At 32.9% G+C, this 18928-nt stretch overlaps 1 long non-coding RNA gene across 1 annotated transcript; it reads left to right on the forward strand.

Annotated features, from left to right (window-relative positions):
- The first annotated feature begins 7887 nt into the window (after positions 1-7887).
- LOC127151112 (uncharacterized) lies at positions 7888-9874 on the forward strand. Its single transcript, XR_007823850.1, has 3 exons — positions 7888-8086; positions 8198-8311; positions 9656-9874. It is a non-coding gene; the product is annotated as an uncharacterized LOC127151112 (long non-coding RNA).
- Positions 9875-18928: the final 9054 nt, after the last annotated feature.

Consider the following 18928-nt stretch of genomic DNA (forward strand, 5'->3'; position numbering starts at 1 on the left):
TACAGATACTGACTAGTTTAGCATGACTTAGGTTGAACCTTCTTTTGATTTTTCTCACAGCAGCTTGACTGTTTAATGTTTAGAATAGAACTTCTATCTCTTTCAATCTCAAACCCTAAGATCTCTCTAAATTGACCCATATCCTTCATGTCAAATTCCCCTTTAGGAGATCTTTGACATGAGTTAGATCTTCTTTAGAGTAGTAAGTAAACCTTGTCTTTCTAGGAAGATGAGTTGACATAAGCACAAATATCATAGGTGTTTCTTTGGAATCCAATACTCTTTATTTATTCATTAAACATTCTATACTAACATCTAGGAGACTCACTACAATAAATAGGGTCTTTCTCAATGCGACAAAGCATCGACATATATGCCAAGGGCGTCAAGAAAGGATCTTCTGACGTATATAGTGTCGTCGGAAGGAAAGTCGAAAGTAGTACATCGAGGGAGGGATTCCGAGGCACAAATGTGAAGGCGTCGAGAGTTCCTTTCTCCTGACGCTAAACACCCCAACGAATGAAGCACGTCGGTGAAAGGTAATGCCCAGCACGCCCATCCAAGCGTCGGGAGAATGGAACTCCCAACAAGGCATCGAAAATGGCTTTCCTAACATTGTGCTTACAACGTTAGGGGAAGGCTTCTCATTTCCAATGCATAAAGGTGTTGAGAGATAATTCTAATTATTTCTTTTCAATTATTATGTTCAATTTTATTTATCGTGAGATACTTTTTAGTTTTGATTTGATTTAAAATCAATAACAACAAACACAAAAATAATACAATCACTAAAATAGGAAAGTGTCATTTATATAATTAGAAAATAAATCCAATTTTTTGAACAATTACATATTGTTTGAAGTAATTACATAAAAAAGAAAAAAAGTACATCATCTTTCATCATCTCGGATGCCATTTTCAACGAAGTCTACACCTACAATGACATAAAAGTAAATTTATATATCACTGATAACAAATTAAAGAACTTAAAAGTTCAAAAATACATATCGCAAGTGTTCAAGGTCCTTTATGTGCCTGAGTCATTTCCTCAATCATCTTCTTCATTTCTTTCATCTGTCAGACATTTTCTTTCATTTGTCGGGCATGCATCTTCGATGTTTTTCGTTGTTCTTCAATCAATCGTTTAGCTTCTTCAAGCTCACTTCTTTGTTCTTCAATCTTTGATTGCGAGCACTCATGGCTAGCTCTTAGTTTGCTGACCTCTTTAGATTGTATTTCTTGCGAATATGAAGACAAAGAATTGCTACCACTCTTTCGGGAGTTGGCTTGGGGCCCCAACCAAGACCTTTTGAGTAGTCCGATCGTTTACCTAAAACCATCTCACATATCTCGTCCCTGAAGAGTGATTGAGAACCTTCTAGAGTGGGTTGGTACTGAACTACCAGCTTTGATTATGCACCAAATGTGTTAAGTTATAAACTCACAATTAAAAGTAGAAAATAAAACAAAATAAACTATAAACTTACATGCACATCTGCGTCTGCCTGTGAAACGAATTGGCCACTTCTATTGTCGTGTGTTTCTTTAAACAAATCCACATGTCCCACTTGTTGCTCTCATTTTTCAGTGATCTCATGTTGTCGTTGAAGAAATGACTTGGACCCACTACTATTGTTGTAAGGTTGTTTCGCTCTAGCAGCCGTGTTGGTCCTTGATTGCTTCTACATGCAAACAATAAAAATGATACATACAAACAACAAAAAATAAAGTAACGTGAAGTAATAATAAAATAAGTAAATCACCTGAAATTATTGACTCAAGTAGTGATCGCAAAAGAAGTGTCAATTTTCCAAACGATTCATTGATCTATTTGGTGGGTTGACACATGCTTGTTCAAGGTCACTATAATACTTCTTAAAATGTCTGTGGTAGTCTCCTATAAACTCCTTAAAAGTAGTGAGCATTTGATGCTCAAGTAAGTGCTTGATCAATAAAATCAAGCACGAACCATTGCTATAAAGGAAAGAACATACGAATTAGGATTTTGTATATGTAGGTTTAACATATATGTAAAGTAATTAATAAACTTACATGTAGACTGCCCTTGACAACCTCGATGTACTCTAGAAGAACATCAACCCACTAAAGAAACAAACTGAAAATGTATCGCGCGTTAATACATTAATGGTGTTGCTGAATCAAATAGCATGTGGTGAGATTGGCTTCTCCACTCCTAGGGTGATCGAGATTGGGATCTTTTCATTCTTCTGTACATATCTCTCCAACTCCATGTTTCGGGAGTGATGTCAACTTCTACAAGTACGAATGGATTAAGAGTCATGTAAGAAAACAAAACATTTTCAAATTAAAAACTAAGTTTAAACTAAAGGCTACCATAATTGTAGGATAACCAAAACAAATTTCAACCACAAATTACTTCAATCTAACTAACACTTCCAACAAACAATATATAATAACAAATTAAAAAATAAGGTTAAACTAAAGGTCTCCCTCTTGTTCATTATTGCCCCTCCCCCCCCCCCCCCCCCAATTCATTATTAAATTAAGTATCATTACAACCTCACTCAAAACCTATACCCTAAACATTTCAAAGTCTAATTTCTAAGACTATTTCAAAATTTAAATCCAAAAAACATTTCAAAATCTAAATCCTAAAACTATTTCAAAATCTAAATCCTAAAACTAATTCAGGATCTAAATCTAAAACTAAATTTTTAACTAAACAACAACTAAAACAAAACAATAACTAAAACACTTGCCGGAATGAAAAGCAACGACGACGGTAGAAGACGATGAGCTGCAGCCATGGTGAGTGGCAAAGGAAGATGATGAGCTTTGGCTTTTTCTTCTCAGTCTCTCAGTCTCTCTATTTTCTTTTGTCTTTCAATTATGTGATTTACAGATCTAAAAGAGATTTCGATAGGAGAACTCCCAACAACGAAAACATCAAGAGAACCTTCCTATTCCCAACACCATTGCCCATTAGAAACGAGTCGAGAATATATCCTCATATTCCTGATGCCATTAGTAACGTATCAGAAATATAACGTTTACTTCTGACATTCATTGCATGGTGTCGGGAAAAAAAGGAATTATTATTTAACTGTTTCATTTTCTCCCGATGCGATAAATGTTCACGTTGGATATAGCCAACCCATTCCCAATGTATATATGCATCGCATCGAGAAAAATAAAATTATTATTTAATTATCTCCTTTTTCTTGACGCGTTAAAGGTTCACGTCGGGACTAGTCACACAAGTTCCAACGTGTATATGAATGGCATCGGGGAAAAGAAAATTTTATCTAATTATTTTCTTTTCTTTAATGTGTACAACGATGGGCATTGGCTAGCCATTCTCGACGTCACGAATGCAACGTCGGAAAAGATCGAATCTATCGACACATACCTTACGACATCGGCATATGTGTTATTTTTTTATGTTTCTTATCATGACGCTTTAAATGCGTTAGGATATCTCCATTTTCTTGTAGTGACTGCTTAAATCCATAGATAGACTTGTTTATAAGACAAAATAGATCATCTTTTTCTTTAATCTCAAACCCCTTAGATTCTTCTGAGCAACACTAATAATAAAAGTCTAATAGAGATTTGTTTAACCACTGGTGAGAATATTTCAGTATAGTCAATGTCTTCTCTTCGTGCAAAGCCCTTAACCACTAGTCTAGCTTTATATCAAGGCTTTTAATCATTAGAAACATCCTCTTAAAGTTTGTAGATCCATTTAGATGCTAGAGGCTTGCATCCTTTAAGAAGAGGTGCTAAGAACCATGTGTCATTCATACTTATTGATTGCATTTCCTCATTCATAGCTTCTATCCAACTTCTAACTTCTGGACGCTTACTGTTTTTTCAAATGTAGTTGGCTCTTTTTCACATGGGACCATAGTAGCATTCAAAACTAGGCTCACATGGTTAGTTTCTATATACCTAGTTGGTGGAACAATCGTCCTTCTCTATCTATCCCTAACTAAGAGTATTGGCTCAAATCAGGTGGAGCTTCAACAATTTCAACATGCTCCCCTGTTGTTTCCTCTTCATCCTCTATTGTCTCTACTTGAGGACTAGTCTCTTTAGATGAGTCTTTAGGATTCTCCACCTCAATTCTAGTGGTAGGAACCTTAGAAACTTCTAGATCATATTCTTTTTTTGCATAAATTTCTACGGTCACATTCACTAATAATGAATTTTATTTCAATAGGATGTCACATTTTAAAATCCTTCATACCATCTGTAAAACCTACAAACATGCACTTTACTGCCCTAGGCTTAAGTTTCCCTTGATTTTGATGAAAGTAACTAACACAACCAAACACCCTTTGGTTATCTAGATTAGGTGGATGTTTAGACCATTTAGGTGTTAGGTAATCTAAAGAAGTATGTGCGCATCTATTTAAAGTGTACACACTGTAGGCATCAGCTTCAACCCTATATTGTTCATTTAGAATGGCATCAAACAATAGGCATCTAACTCTTGTCATGATAGTTCTATTTAGTATCTTAGCTACTTCATCCTCTTGATGTGTGTACCTTACTGTTTTATGTCTATTGATCTCATTCTCGCTATAAAATTGATCAACCTCATCATTACAAAATTCAAACCCATTATCTGTCTTTAGGTATGTGACTTTTTAGATGTTTGCTTTTATATCATTAGCTTCCAATCTTTAAACTTTTCTATTACTTGGTCTTTTGTTTTAAGAAAATAGACCCAACTTTTTTCTAGAATAGTCACTAGTAAGAGAAAATAGGTGCCTTGAGCCACTTAGGCTTGGTGTAGGGGTTGCCCCCAAAGATTGGAATGAGTGTAGTCAAGAATCCCTTTAGGTAAAATATGTCTAAGAGCCTTAACCATCACACAATGCTCACAACATGACAATCGATCTTTGATGCCTTGAGGTAAAATGCCTTGTTTATATAGGATTTTCAGCCCTTTAAAACTTATATGAGACAACCTCTTATGCAAAATTTTTGCTTCTATCAAATCATTTGGAGAAATTGCATAGACCTCAGTCATCATTTCAATACCTCTAATCACAAATAGGTCATTAAATTAATGTTTTTTTAATGTTTTTTTTATAAAGTTAATTATTTTAGGAGAATTTTTGGATGTTAGCCAATTGCTATTTTTATTAATTAAGATACTGAGTTTTCCTTTTATGATTAGGATCAAGTTAACACTACTAGAAAAAGGGGCTTTCTTGACAGTTGCTTTTTTTTTCTTGATGGTTTTTGGTAAAAAGTCAAGAAAGGGGTGGTTTAATAGAAAAACCGTCAAGAATTTTGATGAAAAGGCGGAGGGTAGGCAATTTTCAGAATTCTTGACGGTTTTAAACCGTCAAGAAATATGAACTTTTTCTTGACGGTTTTAAACTGTCAAGGATTAACTTCTAAATTCTTGACGTTTTTAAAACATCGTGAATTTTTATAAAATCGACATTCTTGACGTTTTTCAAACGTCAAATAATATGTAATTATACTTGACGTTTTAAAAACGTCAAGAAATACCGATTAAATTCTTGACGTTTTAAAAACGTCAAGTTATATCTATTAAATTCTTGACGTTTTAAAACATCAAGAATTTTTAGAAAAAGGCGGAGGAAGTTATTTTCCAAATTTCTTGATGTTTTAAAAACGTCAAGAATTACTAAGTAATTTCTAAATAAAAAATATTATTTTAATATAAATATTTCATAATCTAAATTGATCAAAATTCCCAAAACTTTCTTAAAATTTCCAAACTTCTCGCGCGCGCCTCCCCCAATTTTTTCTTTACTTTCTTTGCATCTGTCGCTGTGAACTCGTCGACGTCGCTCCATCTTCCAAACGTCATCCGTCGAACGTCGCTCCATCACCGAGCGTTGTTCTTCTTCAGCTTGGTCAAGGTCGCTCCATCGCCGTCGTTTCGAGCCATCGTGTAGCATCCTTTTGTGCAAAATCTAGGGTTCGATATTTGAAGTATTTCATCAATTTTTCTCAATTTCGTTTTTCCCCCAAATCGATCGTTATTTCTGATGATCAATCGCATCTTCTGTTGGTTTCTTCTTTTCCAGCTACCGGAATGGTGGTGACTTCTGTGAGAATTTATGTCTTTATTTCTTCCATCGAGATCTTCTCTGACTTTTTTTATTTTTCTTTAATTAATGGGGTTTTTTTAGGAATGAATGTTAGGTTTTCACGATGTAGGTGTTAATTGTTTGTGTATAATCATGTTTGTTGAAATTTTGTCTATTTGGGGTGAAATGGATGTAGATTGCTGGCTTTTTTATGTATTCGAGATAATTTTTGTTCTTTGGTTATTTTTTTTTGTTTATTGTAGTTCGATTTTTTAGGCTTTTTTTATTTGAGGCTATGTATATTGAGGAACTGAAGGAGGAAGGAGAGTTGTAGAGTGGGGAAGAGGGAAGGAGAGTAATCTTCCTTTTCTGATCCCAATAGCACATTTTGATTTGAGTGATACGAACAAATAATTTAAAGCTCACGTTACTTCTATATGCTCGATTTAGTTTCAATGGATGCGTGAACGAGACATATAATTCAATCAGCTATGACTAATTCAAATAAGCAAAGTTCAGTCAAGGTTTCCTTTAGTTTTATATCTTGATCTTCAATGTAACTTTTGTCATTCCAAGGATTGAACATGAATCAACTATACACTAGGTCTCTTCTAGCTGCCCTCATTTCCATGCTTAGCAACATGTAAGATTTCTAATTTTATGAGTGAAGTTAGATTGCATAAAAGGAATATATGTTGTAGTTCTCTGCAATATTTATAAAATTTGGAGCGCAGTGCTGGAAACATTTAGTGGTCTACTAAAGATGCATAATGATAAGTTTTCACTGGCGGCTATTGGAAACATTTTAGTTCTTTTAGGTTCAAGAAGTACAGCTCGACCAGCTAAAGAGGAAGACGATCTTTGGGGTTCCATAGCTGCCCTTGATCTAAGAACTGTCTCAAAATTATTAAACGTAAAATCAAGTGCGCCTATGACTCGAGCCAAGCCATTGTCAGCTGGTAGGGGAAGAGGAAGTAAAGCAGCTGCTCCAAAATTAGGGGCACAAAGGACTAATCGAACATCGTTTACTGGTATGTGATTGCATATAGTATAAAACAAAAGAGTAATTTCAAGATTTGAGTTGCCTGCAATTTTTACTTTCAATTGTTTATTAGAGTGAAATTAGTCATTCCCTCCGTAAATTGTATCTTAACCTTAATTGCACTCATAGTTTGACCTATAATAGCACTCTTTATAGTGCAGCTTCCTTTGTTTTTCTTTTTTTACTTTTGAAGGAATATGATTTTAACAATGGTCGATTCCATAGAGGGAGACAATTTCAGGCTGTAATAAACTTTATTCTTTTTTCTTCTTCTTTTTAGATTGTCAGAAACATTTTACTTGATATGCATCTCTCTATTTTTATATTAAATTAATGTACTCAAAGTAGATCAAATAAACATTGAAAATTAGATTTTAGAATCTAAAAGACAGCAAATTCCATTAAATTCCATCAGATTGACTGTTCCAATATTTTATGGTGTTTATAATCATTTATGTATTGAACTAAGTTTTAGGTAAGTGGAATACTATTTGAAGAGTCGGTTTGTTGATTGTTAGCGTTGTGAGTGTTTTGCTTATGTTATATCTATCATTCGTGATGTAAATGCTTTATGTTCTTGAATTATGTGTTTTGATTTTGGATGTTTAAGCATATTATAATGTTGAGTTAATATATGTCTTATTTGGGTGAAGTGATAAGGACAACTATAGAATTGAGCTGTGATTTCAGAAAAGATGTAGATATTTTGTTACTTGAGTCCAAGGATTTCAATCCTATAATGCTGTAGGATTGAGAAAGAAAGCATGTCACTCTTCAATAATTGTTACCTATAAAAAAACAAAATAAAAAGTCTGGCAAAAAGGCATAACATAAAACATACTCGCAGGCTTCTACTATCATCTTCATACAACCCTCTTATTGTTAGCCCTTCATACAAAGATGCTTGCTGTTTAATATAGATGCTTGTTGTTTAGATCTTAGATGCTTGCTACTTGCTGTTTTAGCCCTTCATTGTCACTAAAGTGTACTTTTTATTTGTTTTTTTCTTTATCGATGTATATGTTCTTGGTTAAGTTTTGAAGTTTATAATTTCAATAATGGGTTAAGTTCTTCATTTCCATGTTTTCGAATGTAGAAGGAGGATTCAAATGAAGTTGATTTTGATCGAGCTAAAATGTGGAAGAAAGCTCGAGTTAATAAACAAGGAGAGTACGACAACAACGACGTTCAGCAAGTCGTTCATAAAATCGTAAGTTGTTCATAAAATCGTAAGTCATTACTTGTAGATTACACATTTTAATTTAAAATGCTAACTAACCACACTTCCAATAGAAAATTAGCATATAAAAAAATTTGAATTTAGCGAGAGCATAGAAGTCCAAATCTGGTCACTAGAGAACTATCATGCATGAATCATACAGTAGACAACAGTAGTGTAGAAACCTAAAAACAAATTGATGTATATCTTTGGTTCGTCTTGAAGTTCCTGACTTCCTTTGTACTTCTTGTGTCAGTCTTGTATCTCTTTATATAATCGTTTAGTTCTGTGGGTATATGACAGAGTTAGAGAACACTTTGTATTCAACTCTTTAAAGTTCTTTAGTTCTTGTCCTTGGTTAGTTGCAAACCGTTTTCCGGTGGCTGCCTATTGAAGTTGCTTGTATCTTCATTTTTGGATCATTTAATAAAAATATATTTTATGTGATAATTGAGTTCTATCACAAGTTGGAACTAATATATTTTTTTGGATAATAAAGTTGGAACTAATATAAAACATGTCAATACGAGCCTTCATGACAGGGCAATCTAAATTCTTACCTACAGTTAAACCCTTCACTCCATTTTAGACCTTGCACAATTTAGTATACAGAGAGAAACTAAAATAAAGCAAGTTGATGAATATACCACTGATGCGCACAAGGTGTTTGATAAAATGTGTGAATAGAGAAAAAGGTGATTTAAAGGAATTTTTTTCCTTTTGATCTTTTGATTATTATGAATTTCAACCTTCGGTTCTTAATTATCTGTTTTGTATTTTTAGTTCCTTTGATGTTTATGCTCTGTTGCTTTGGATGTTTCTTTAGCTTGTTTTTCTTTTGATGTTTAATTTGGGCCTCAAGAAATTAGTACGAACTATGTTGTAGAATTGTTCATTTACTTGAGTTGGTGATTTTCTAATGTTGAATTACAAATGAAATGCATATACAAAAGCAGACATGCAATGCACGAATGCATATACAAAAGAGGTTAAGAGTTGCTTGCCTTCTGATGCAAATATCAATAATGTTGCGAAGGTATTTTAAATTTTATTTGTCTTTGTCTTGAATTAAGGACTATTTTTGTGGTTAGTTTCTGACGGGTACCGTTTTGTCTATTAAAAAAAATGTAAAGTATTAATGATCAGCTATGTTGATGATTCTGGTGGTCTGGAAGCAACTCTAGGCATTAAATTCATTATGGTTGTTGGAGAATAGAAACTGTGATTTTATTTGTGTAGTATGATCAGCTTACTCTTAATAGTTGTTAGTTGATTTCTTTGACTCAATAAGTTTTGAACATACTTTGTTGTTGTGATGTTATCTACTTCTTATAGATTGGCTCTGCTGTTGGTGGTACTTATTTTAGCTCATGAATTGGAGGTAGTAGAGGATGCAGAATGCAAGTTTATTTGGAGCCAAGTTTCATTCAAGGTCATTGAGTTGGGTTGATAGAAGTAATGTTTTGTATATGACAATATCGAACAAATATGTAAAGTTTTCGAAATGTTGATACATATATGGTAAAATGTTAATATATGTTTAAAGTTTTGGAATTGTTCTAGTGCATATTTATGTTTGAATTTTAAAACTATATTTGATGTATATTTGTCGTTTATATGTAGTTGAATTCTTGGACCAATGGGAGCATAATACAGTAACAATAATATAAATAAATTACAATTAAAAAAATGGAAAATTGCTTGACGGTTCTGAAATGTCATGAACAATAAATTTCTTGACGGTTCAAAAATGTCATAAAGAACGAAATTCTTGACGGTTCCAAAATGTCATTAAAAAGCACTCTTGACGGTTCCCAAATGTCATGAAAAAGAATACTCTTGATGGGTACAAAATGTCATAAAAAATCACTTTCTTGACGGTTATTAAATGTCATGAAAAATGCACTCTTGCCAGTTTTAAAATGTCATTAATATTCGTATTGTTGACAGTTTTTGTCATTCATAGTCACATTCTTGACGGTTCTAAACTGTCATTAAAAAATATCTTGACGGTTCTAAACTGTCATGAATAATTGAATACTTAACGGTTATAAACTGTCAACGTTAACAATTCTTGACATTTTTTACAACTGTCAAGAAAATTACCTTTCTTGACACTGGATTCAATGACGGTTTTAAAACCGTCAAGAGAGTCAGTTTCTGTAGTAGTGTAATTGGAGAATTTTTACTGTCAGCTAGGGAGTACTTTGTTTGGCTAAAATCTCAAGGTAAGAGATTCTTCTACTAGACATTCGAACTGAATTTAAGAGACCGCATGTAATTATGATTATGCATTGATGGTAGCTAAAATGCATAATTCATTATACTGATATTATGATGATGACTGATGTTATGTTAATGACTGGTACTATGTTGTTGACGACTGTTGATGTTGATATTGATGCATGATATATTAATCACATGATTAAGGACGTTAAGATTAATACTCATGCCATGTTATGATGCTATGTTATGTTACATGCTATGGATAGGTGTTCTGTTAATTTTGTCTATTAGAATCGTACCTGCATGGGTGTCCTTCGGGATCACCACTTTTTTAAGACTGCATAGTTCGACGGAACTGCCAGTCTGGTATTGACATAGACATGATTCGAGTAATTCGACGGGATCGCTCGCAGCCCGATTGTCTTAGTGTTTTCTTCGGGTACACTACAGACCAGTTTGTCCTAGGTGTTCCTTTGGGATCACCGAATACCAGTTATGTTCCTCCGGGATCACATGTTGCACGTGTTCGGGAACGTGCCAGCTCTTGGGTACCACTTTTCAGGACTCTAATGTGAAGTTAACAGACACCTAACGGGACAAGTAGTAGGTCCCTTACTGACACTACAAGAAATCGGACTTTTCCCGACGTCACAAAAGACGTCGGCATAAAAGACGTCGGGAATAAGAGGTTCTCCCGGGGCATAAAGTAAGACGTCGGAAGAAAAAGCTATTCTCGACGCATAAAGTAAGACGTCGGAAATAACAGGTTTTCCCGACGCACAATTCATGCATCGGCCACAAGACGTCGGGAAATAAGGGGTATTCCCGACGCCGTAAGTAATGCGTCGGGACAAGCCTCACGTGGGAAATAAGGGGTATTCCCAAGGCGTAGATTTTCCCGACGTCGTAGGTGTGCGTCGGGAAAGGCCTAGGTTTTTCCGACGCGTAAGTAGTGCGTCGGGAAAGGCAAGTAGAGCGTCGGGAAAGGCCTAGGTTTTCCCGACACCGTAAGTAGTGCGTCGGGAAAAGCCTCACGTGGGAAATAAGGGGTATCCAAGGCCCAGCTTTTCCCGACGCCGTAAGTGTGCGTCGGGAAAGGCAAGAAAGACCTAGGTTTTCCCGACGCACTACTTACGGCGTCGGGAGATCACCTGCTTATTTATTTCGTTTCTGTTTTACACAGAACTGAAAACGAAAGGGAAAGGGTTTGGAGAAGAGAGAAACCGTCGCTGTCCGTAGCTCGCCGCCGTCCCTTCCATCTTCGTTGCCGTCTGTCGCCGCCGTCCCTTCCATCTTTGTCCAATGTCTTAAATGAATATTTTTTTTTATTGAAACAACTTTCATTGAATGAATATGTGTGCGCCTGTGCATCATAGGGTTGGCCTAACATTGGACAAACAAGAAAAATCGCAAGTTTAACGAACCTTTTCAAGTGCTTTTCTCGAGCTTTCAGTATAGTGTCGGCAAACTGGTTCCTTAACAAAGCTGCACGGTAAAGCATGTCGGGCGACGCAGTACATGGCGTCGGGAAAGCAGGCGAGGCTTTCCCGACGTCGTGGTTTGCGTCGAGAAAGACGACGTCGGGAGAGGCTTTCCCGACGCGTGACCAACACAGCGTCGGGAAAGCCTATCCCAACTCACTTCCCCCGACGTTTGTCCCGACGTCGAGGACTGCATCGGGAGATCCTTTCCCGACATATTTTTCACTTCCCCCGATGTTTTTCGACGTCGGGAAAATCCCGATTTCTTGTAGTGTGAGTATATGTTTATACTCACTCTTTCTATGTTTAATATTTCAGGTAAAGGTAAAGGTGGAGGAAAGCTGGCGAGCGACAGAGAAAGATCCATGACATGTCATATGGGGACTCAGTTTTGCTTCCGCGTCTATGTTTCAGTGTTTTAATATTCCATTTTTAATGAAAATTTAGTCTTCCCTCATTTGAAGAAAGTGTCTATTGTTATTGTTTATTTTTAGTAATGACCTCAGCTTAGTATAAAGATTTGGGTCGTTACAGTCTTCCCTCCTTTATGAAACTTTCGTCCTCAAAAGTTCTAATCTTCGAACAACTTGGGATACTGGGTTCTCATGTCTTAATTAATAACAATTTCTACCAAATTTCAAAATCTTTAATTAAATATACACACCCATGTATATATATTTAATTAATCCAACACAAAACACCAAATACATTCCTTAACTTCGAAGTTCACTTAATGTAATACCCATAATAAGTTTCTTAAGTTTATGGGGTGTTACATCTTACTGGTCCAAATTAGCTCTAAAATGACCTTAGCACCACATCCTATGAATTTCTCAATACCTATAAAATATCAAAACAAGAACATAAAATTACGAAATGAGCTTGAATTAAGCAGAAACAAATAGTATACTCCATATGCTATCACGTCTGTCTCTCCAACTTTGCTCGTCGTCCGTCTCTCTCTCGTTTTCGTGCGCCTCGCATCATCATCTTGAAACTTTCCATCTGCCAACCGCAATTAATTTTCTCAACTCTCTCGTAGGTTTGTTCTTTTCCTCTCCACAATCCTTATTATATTTTTAAATTTCCTCACCAAATTTTGATTACAAGGTTCATATTTTAAGATTTTCCGGTTTTCTCAACCTAAAATTTAGGGTTTTGTTTTTTTTTTCTTAATTAAAATTTAAGGAGTTTGACTTTTGTTGATTGTGGTTTCAAAACTGGGGGCCAAGAGTTACTTCAAGCAAAGAGCATAATCTTGGTAGTCTTCTGCTCTATGTTACCACAATGTTGTTTTTTTTTCCATTGGTACTGTACTAATTCCATTTTAATTTAGAACTGAGGAGTTTTCATATTTTTTTTCCTAGAGAAAAGAAAAGTAGAGGTTGCAAGGGTTAAGAAGAAATATACCAATAGAATCGTGGTATCTCCTCTTAAAACATCCAAAAATGATAAAAAGTCAACTAAGAAAAGTATTTTGTTATTAACACATTCAACTACTAGTTAAAATATTTAAGTCTAAAATGATTTAGTGCTTTATTTATTATCTTTCTTCTTATTATGTTCTATGTACCTTAATTAAAGTTTTCATGGATTTGCAACACAAAATCACTAGTACGTTTCGGACACCTTTGTTCCTGTTTGAATATCTTGGAACAAAAAAAAGTATTAGAGATTTCGTATTTAGATTGAGTTATATCTTTTTGGAAGTGATCGGTTCAGTCTAATTATCAAGTTCATATACATATACATACGTAATTATATAGCTTCCTCCCACGAATCTCCCAACCTTCACCTTCGCTTCCCTAAATCAGATCTCCTTCCTTTATCAATCTATCATTCTCTGTCATATTGTGGTTGTTTTTAATTTCAACCTTCACGCAAGGTCAGACATTATTTGGGTATGTTTAGGAGTGGTTGGTCAAAAGTATTTTTTCTTTTGACAAAAAATCACTTTTCCTTCAAGTGATGGTCTTTTGCATGAACTAAAATTGATTTTAGAAAAATATAAAATCATTTCAAATTGATCTTGGAGGAATTAGACGATAGGTGATTTTCTGTCAATCACTCCCATAATAGTTATCTAATTCAATTTTTTTGTAAAATATTGTTGGTTAACCCTTTGTGCAATTTTTTTAAAAAAATAAATATTGAAACAAAAGATAACATGCATTGTTTGTCAACAAAACAAAAAATTATATATATGTTTTGAAGTTTTTTAAATATTTATATATAAACATATATCAATGATGTATATAATAATTTAACATTAAAACAAATAGAAATATATTTTTACCATATTTATATGGTTACCATAATTATTTAGATAAGTAAAATATAATTATTAACTAGGTAACTCTAAATTAATTTTGAAACCAAATATAAGGATTGAAAATCAATTTTAAATATATGAAAATCACTTTTAAGAGATTGGTACTAAACATTGTTTAAAAATCAATTTTACAAAATTAATCATATCTAAATTTCTTTTTCTAAAATCAATGTCACTAACTATATATATCACTTACAAACATACCCTCTTTCTCTTTTTGATTCATTCATTCATACTCTCTAATTAATTGTTTGTCATTCCTTCCTATACACACTCAAATTAATTAGTATAGCACCATCCTTCTTTCTCACCCATTCTCTCTACCTTGTCCTAGCCACTTCTTCAACCTTCAGCTCTATATGAGAGTTCAACGTATCACTTATCACTCTATCACCTGCTATTCAGACCTTCACTCTCTCTAAATTATCGTGTCATCAATCCTTCTTTGTTGGGTTTATGTATAATGTGTTAAAAGTGATCTTATAGTTTTATTGTCATTTATTTTACATCTATACTTGATCAAATTAACTAATTTGATCCAATCTAATCCAATTCATTTACCCTCCTAAAATAGAATTACTGGTGAAGGTGGTTTAAAAAGAAACCCTAACTTAAAATTCAATTCAAATCATATACACTTCTAAAATAGACATGGACAGATGGAGCAAGAGCTAATCATAATCAAAAGCAATCCCATGGACTTAATGCTAATTCCAAATGAAAGTGGTTGGATATAATTGAAAATAGCCCACTTGGATTCCATAATACGTATATATATTATTTCTTTAGTAATTTCAGCCGATGATTTGCAATTTGGCCACCCACCAATATTGACAACTTCTCCTTTTCTTTTTTCTTTTAATAATTAACTTTTTTTTTTTCCTTTGACAAGTTGAATGTTTTTAGTCGATGAAGAGGAATAGTTTTTGTCCTTTTGAGTACATTTAAAGATTTAGGATTTAAGTGGCCAACCAATTTAATTATAATTGCTCTTCAACATAAACGGCTTAGCTTGCTTTTTATCAAAAATTCATTTCACTTTTTTTTTCTCTCTCTCTTCCGGTAACATTTTGAAATTCTTAACTATAATCTCATTTTTTTAATCAAAATCAAAATCTTAATTAATACCCTAACAAATATACTTGGGTGCAACTCCATCTATGTCGCATCAAATTAAAACTTATCATGTGACAATTTTAAAAAAATAAACTTTTGAATTGAAAATGAAGTTGATAATAGAAAAATAAGTAGTACATTGCAAATGTTTCACATCATTTATTGAAAATGACATCCATATGTGAAACTATATAATTGGTACAAATATGAGTTAGTTTAAGGTCAAATCTCTTCCCTAACTTGTATTGCAATTTATTTTGAAAAAAAAACTATAAAATTGCATGTAATCAGGATGATACACTAAAAAAATGGAATGAAATTGATATAATTTTCAAAATATGTTCTTCGGGAAAACCATTTTGTCATGGAGAATTTTTGAGACATTTCAAAAATAGTCTTAATTTAAGGATAATCATAAGATTTGGAACCTCAATGTAATGTAGTGGATAAAACACAAACTTTTTTTTTTAAAGAAAAAAAAGGAAAATTGCAATATGAACTCATAAACAATCAGTTTGGTTTTTTGTAAGTTAAAAAAGAAAATGAAAAAAGTGGTTTATTGTGAGTTAAGTTATTTTGTTTGTGCGTCCAGGTCATTTTGATGGGGACGCAACAATTTAATTTCCTTTCGGCGCCAATTTCAAACGTATTGCATGCGGGAAATTCCCATTCAAATCTTTCTCTTCTTTTCTTGTAGATTCTTTTCAAATACTCTTCCATCTCATCATACCTTATTATTTTTATTCCATCATTTAACAATCCCTAATTACATTTTGTTTTTCTTTAATCTTTAATTACACTCCTTTTTATAATTCCAATTTTAAACATTAAAAAACATACAAAATGACAAATCCTCGACCCAAACTTTTCAAATAAAGAAAATTATGAGTAGAAATAACAAAAAAAAAAAAAAAAAAAAAAAAACCATAAAGTACTAAAGTCCATTGCCAAAGTTCCAAAGTCTTGGATACTAGTAGGCCCATATCCTCTAGAATAGACGAAAATGATATCATCCACTCTAATCTTGAGTTTTATTCAACTACATTAACCACTTTTATCTAGACTCAACTCCCGAGTTAAACAATATCTCTTTTGTAAAGCGTTACAAGAACTTCAATGTATATCGCATGTTTTTGATGACACACTCTTTCATGCTAAACCTTTCTTTGAGTGCCTCTTTAGTATATAGTTGATGGCTTATATCGCTTGAATTGAAAATGAGCAAACACGATTCTTGAAAGAAAATTATGAATATGAAACGTAAATTTTGATATTTGGATGTGAAAGATTTCATTAATTGGAATTTGAAAATAGATTCATTTAATTCACTAAACACTTATAACAATGGATGAATTATACCTATTACCATGTAAATTTTTTCACTTGAAATACATCTACAAGCATGGAGTTGCTCTAGAGATAACAACTTTATACTATAAATCTGGATATTTAGCTTTACTTAATGAATTTCTTTAGCTCCTTGATTCTTTATGTTATGGCTCTAAAAATAATGTCTAAATTTCATAATATTTCTCATCGATGCTTTCTAAGTTTCTTTGAACTCCTCGATTCCTACTAAATAGATATGTAGCTTTTTATGTGTAGCAAAATTGAAAAAAACCCACGACAATATCTAAGTTATAAGTGTAATTCACGTGTTGGAATGTCTTGAAATTTGTTATCTCATAATACAAACAACTAAATATGGTTATGCATAATTATTTATGGTTATTTACGATTATGACCCATGAGTGTATAGAAATGTGCAATAGGTAAACTTTTAATCTAGTGGCGCTCTAAAAACATTCTCTACAATAATAATGTTTTCTCTTAGTTATGTATCAACACATTGTTAGTGAATCACATATACTTGTGTGTTGATCTCTCTTTATATTTTTCTATATTCTTTACTTGTTGATTTCATAGCAGATAATTTTTTTATTAGAGTTAAAAAGAGTATTCTGGTGAAGTAAAATGGATGCAGTGAAATAGTTTTACATATATAACTTTTAGAAAACTGATTAGAAAAGAAAAAAAAAAGTTAAACCAAAGAAATATAGTAGGAAGAGAAATGATGGTTTTAAAATAGAAGTGTGATATAAAATGGATTGTAGTTAAGTATGGTGTGTAAAAAGAAGAATTTTGTGGAAGGGTAAAGAGCCGACAAGACCCACATCCTCAAAGGGATTATGTGCTTTGTGTTGTGTCACTAAACTTATAAGATGACTCAACATATCCCCTTTTCTCTCTCTTTTCTCTCTCTTTAACACATGCATGCCCAACGCTTCCATACGACTAACATATCTTCTCTCAACTTTTAATTTACTCCCAACATTTTTCCTACTTTTTTCTCTCTTCTTTTTCTCCCGATCCTATATTATAAATTTATCTTCATACAACCTTACTTACTTTTAAACACATACCAACATCTCACACAATTACATAATGCAAATTTTGCCATACTCTTTTCATAATAAATAAATTCTCAACTTCTCTATATCTCCACTTTAACTAATTCAATTTCTCCATCTTTTCCATTTTTTTTCTCCATCCTTTCTCTCCTGCCTCTACCAACTTTTTCCATCTAATTTCCTCATGTTAACGGTATATGTATGAATTAAATGGAATTTATTAGGGTTGGGTCACCTATCCCAATGGGTTGTAATTAAATAATAAGTTAAAAGAACAACAAATCACACCATTTCAGAATTGAGAAACAAATGCACATCATTTGTTTTTCATTATATCCTCTTCTCCTCATTCCTTTTTTTTCAACCTTCATACATAATAAAAAATCCAAACAAAATAATATTTTTAAATATACAAAATTAAAATAGACTAACTTAAAAGTAATCCAAATTAAATATTTAATTTGGATTATGGAAAAGCGAGGAGGTGGAATTTAAAATTAAGAACTACCAAATTAAAATTTAAAAATATAAATCAATTTCTATATGACATATTCCCTTAAATTTCTAACCCATCTCACCAAATCCCTTTATTCTTTATATTAAAAAAAACAATTTAAAAAAAAAAAAAACATAACGATGAGATCATCATAACCAAGCAATCAAAATTTATTTTACTGGATTCAATTATTGTTTCGAGCATAATTTGCCACGGCCTTAGAACAATGTTTGATAGTTTATTAGAGTAAGCATTTGTTTCTTATTTTGATGAATAATTTTGTTTTATATATTCCAAAATTTTACGTGTTTCTCACTTTGTAATGAACATAGGACTAATTAGATTGACTTTATCTGATTTATTTAACAATTACTTTTCATTCAAATTTAATTTAGACCTCATCTCAAAGTTTTTCTTCTCTTCCTTCTGATGGAATAACACATTTTCAAACCTTTCACTTCAAAAACTTTTAAAGAAAAAACAAATTATTTTAAGAAAAAAATGTCAAATAATCGGTGATTTTAAATACCACATGGATTGAAGTTT

This window comes from Cucumis melo, chromosome 10 (genome assembly GCF_025177605.1).
Source record: "Cucumis melo cultivar AY chromosome 10, USDA_Cmelo_AY_1.0, whole genome shotgun sequence".
NCBI lineage: Eukaryota > Viridiplantae > Streptophyta > Magnoliopsida > Cucurbitales > Cucurbitaceae > Cucumis > Cucumis melo.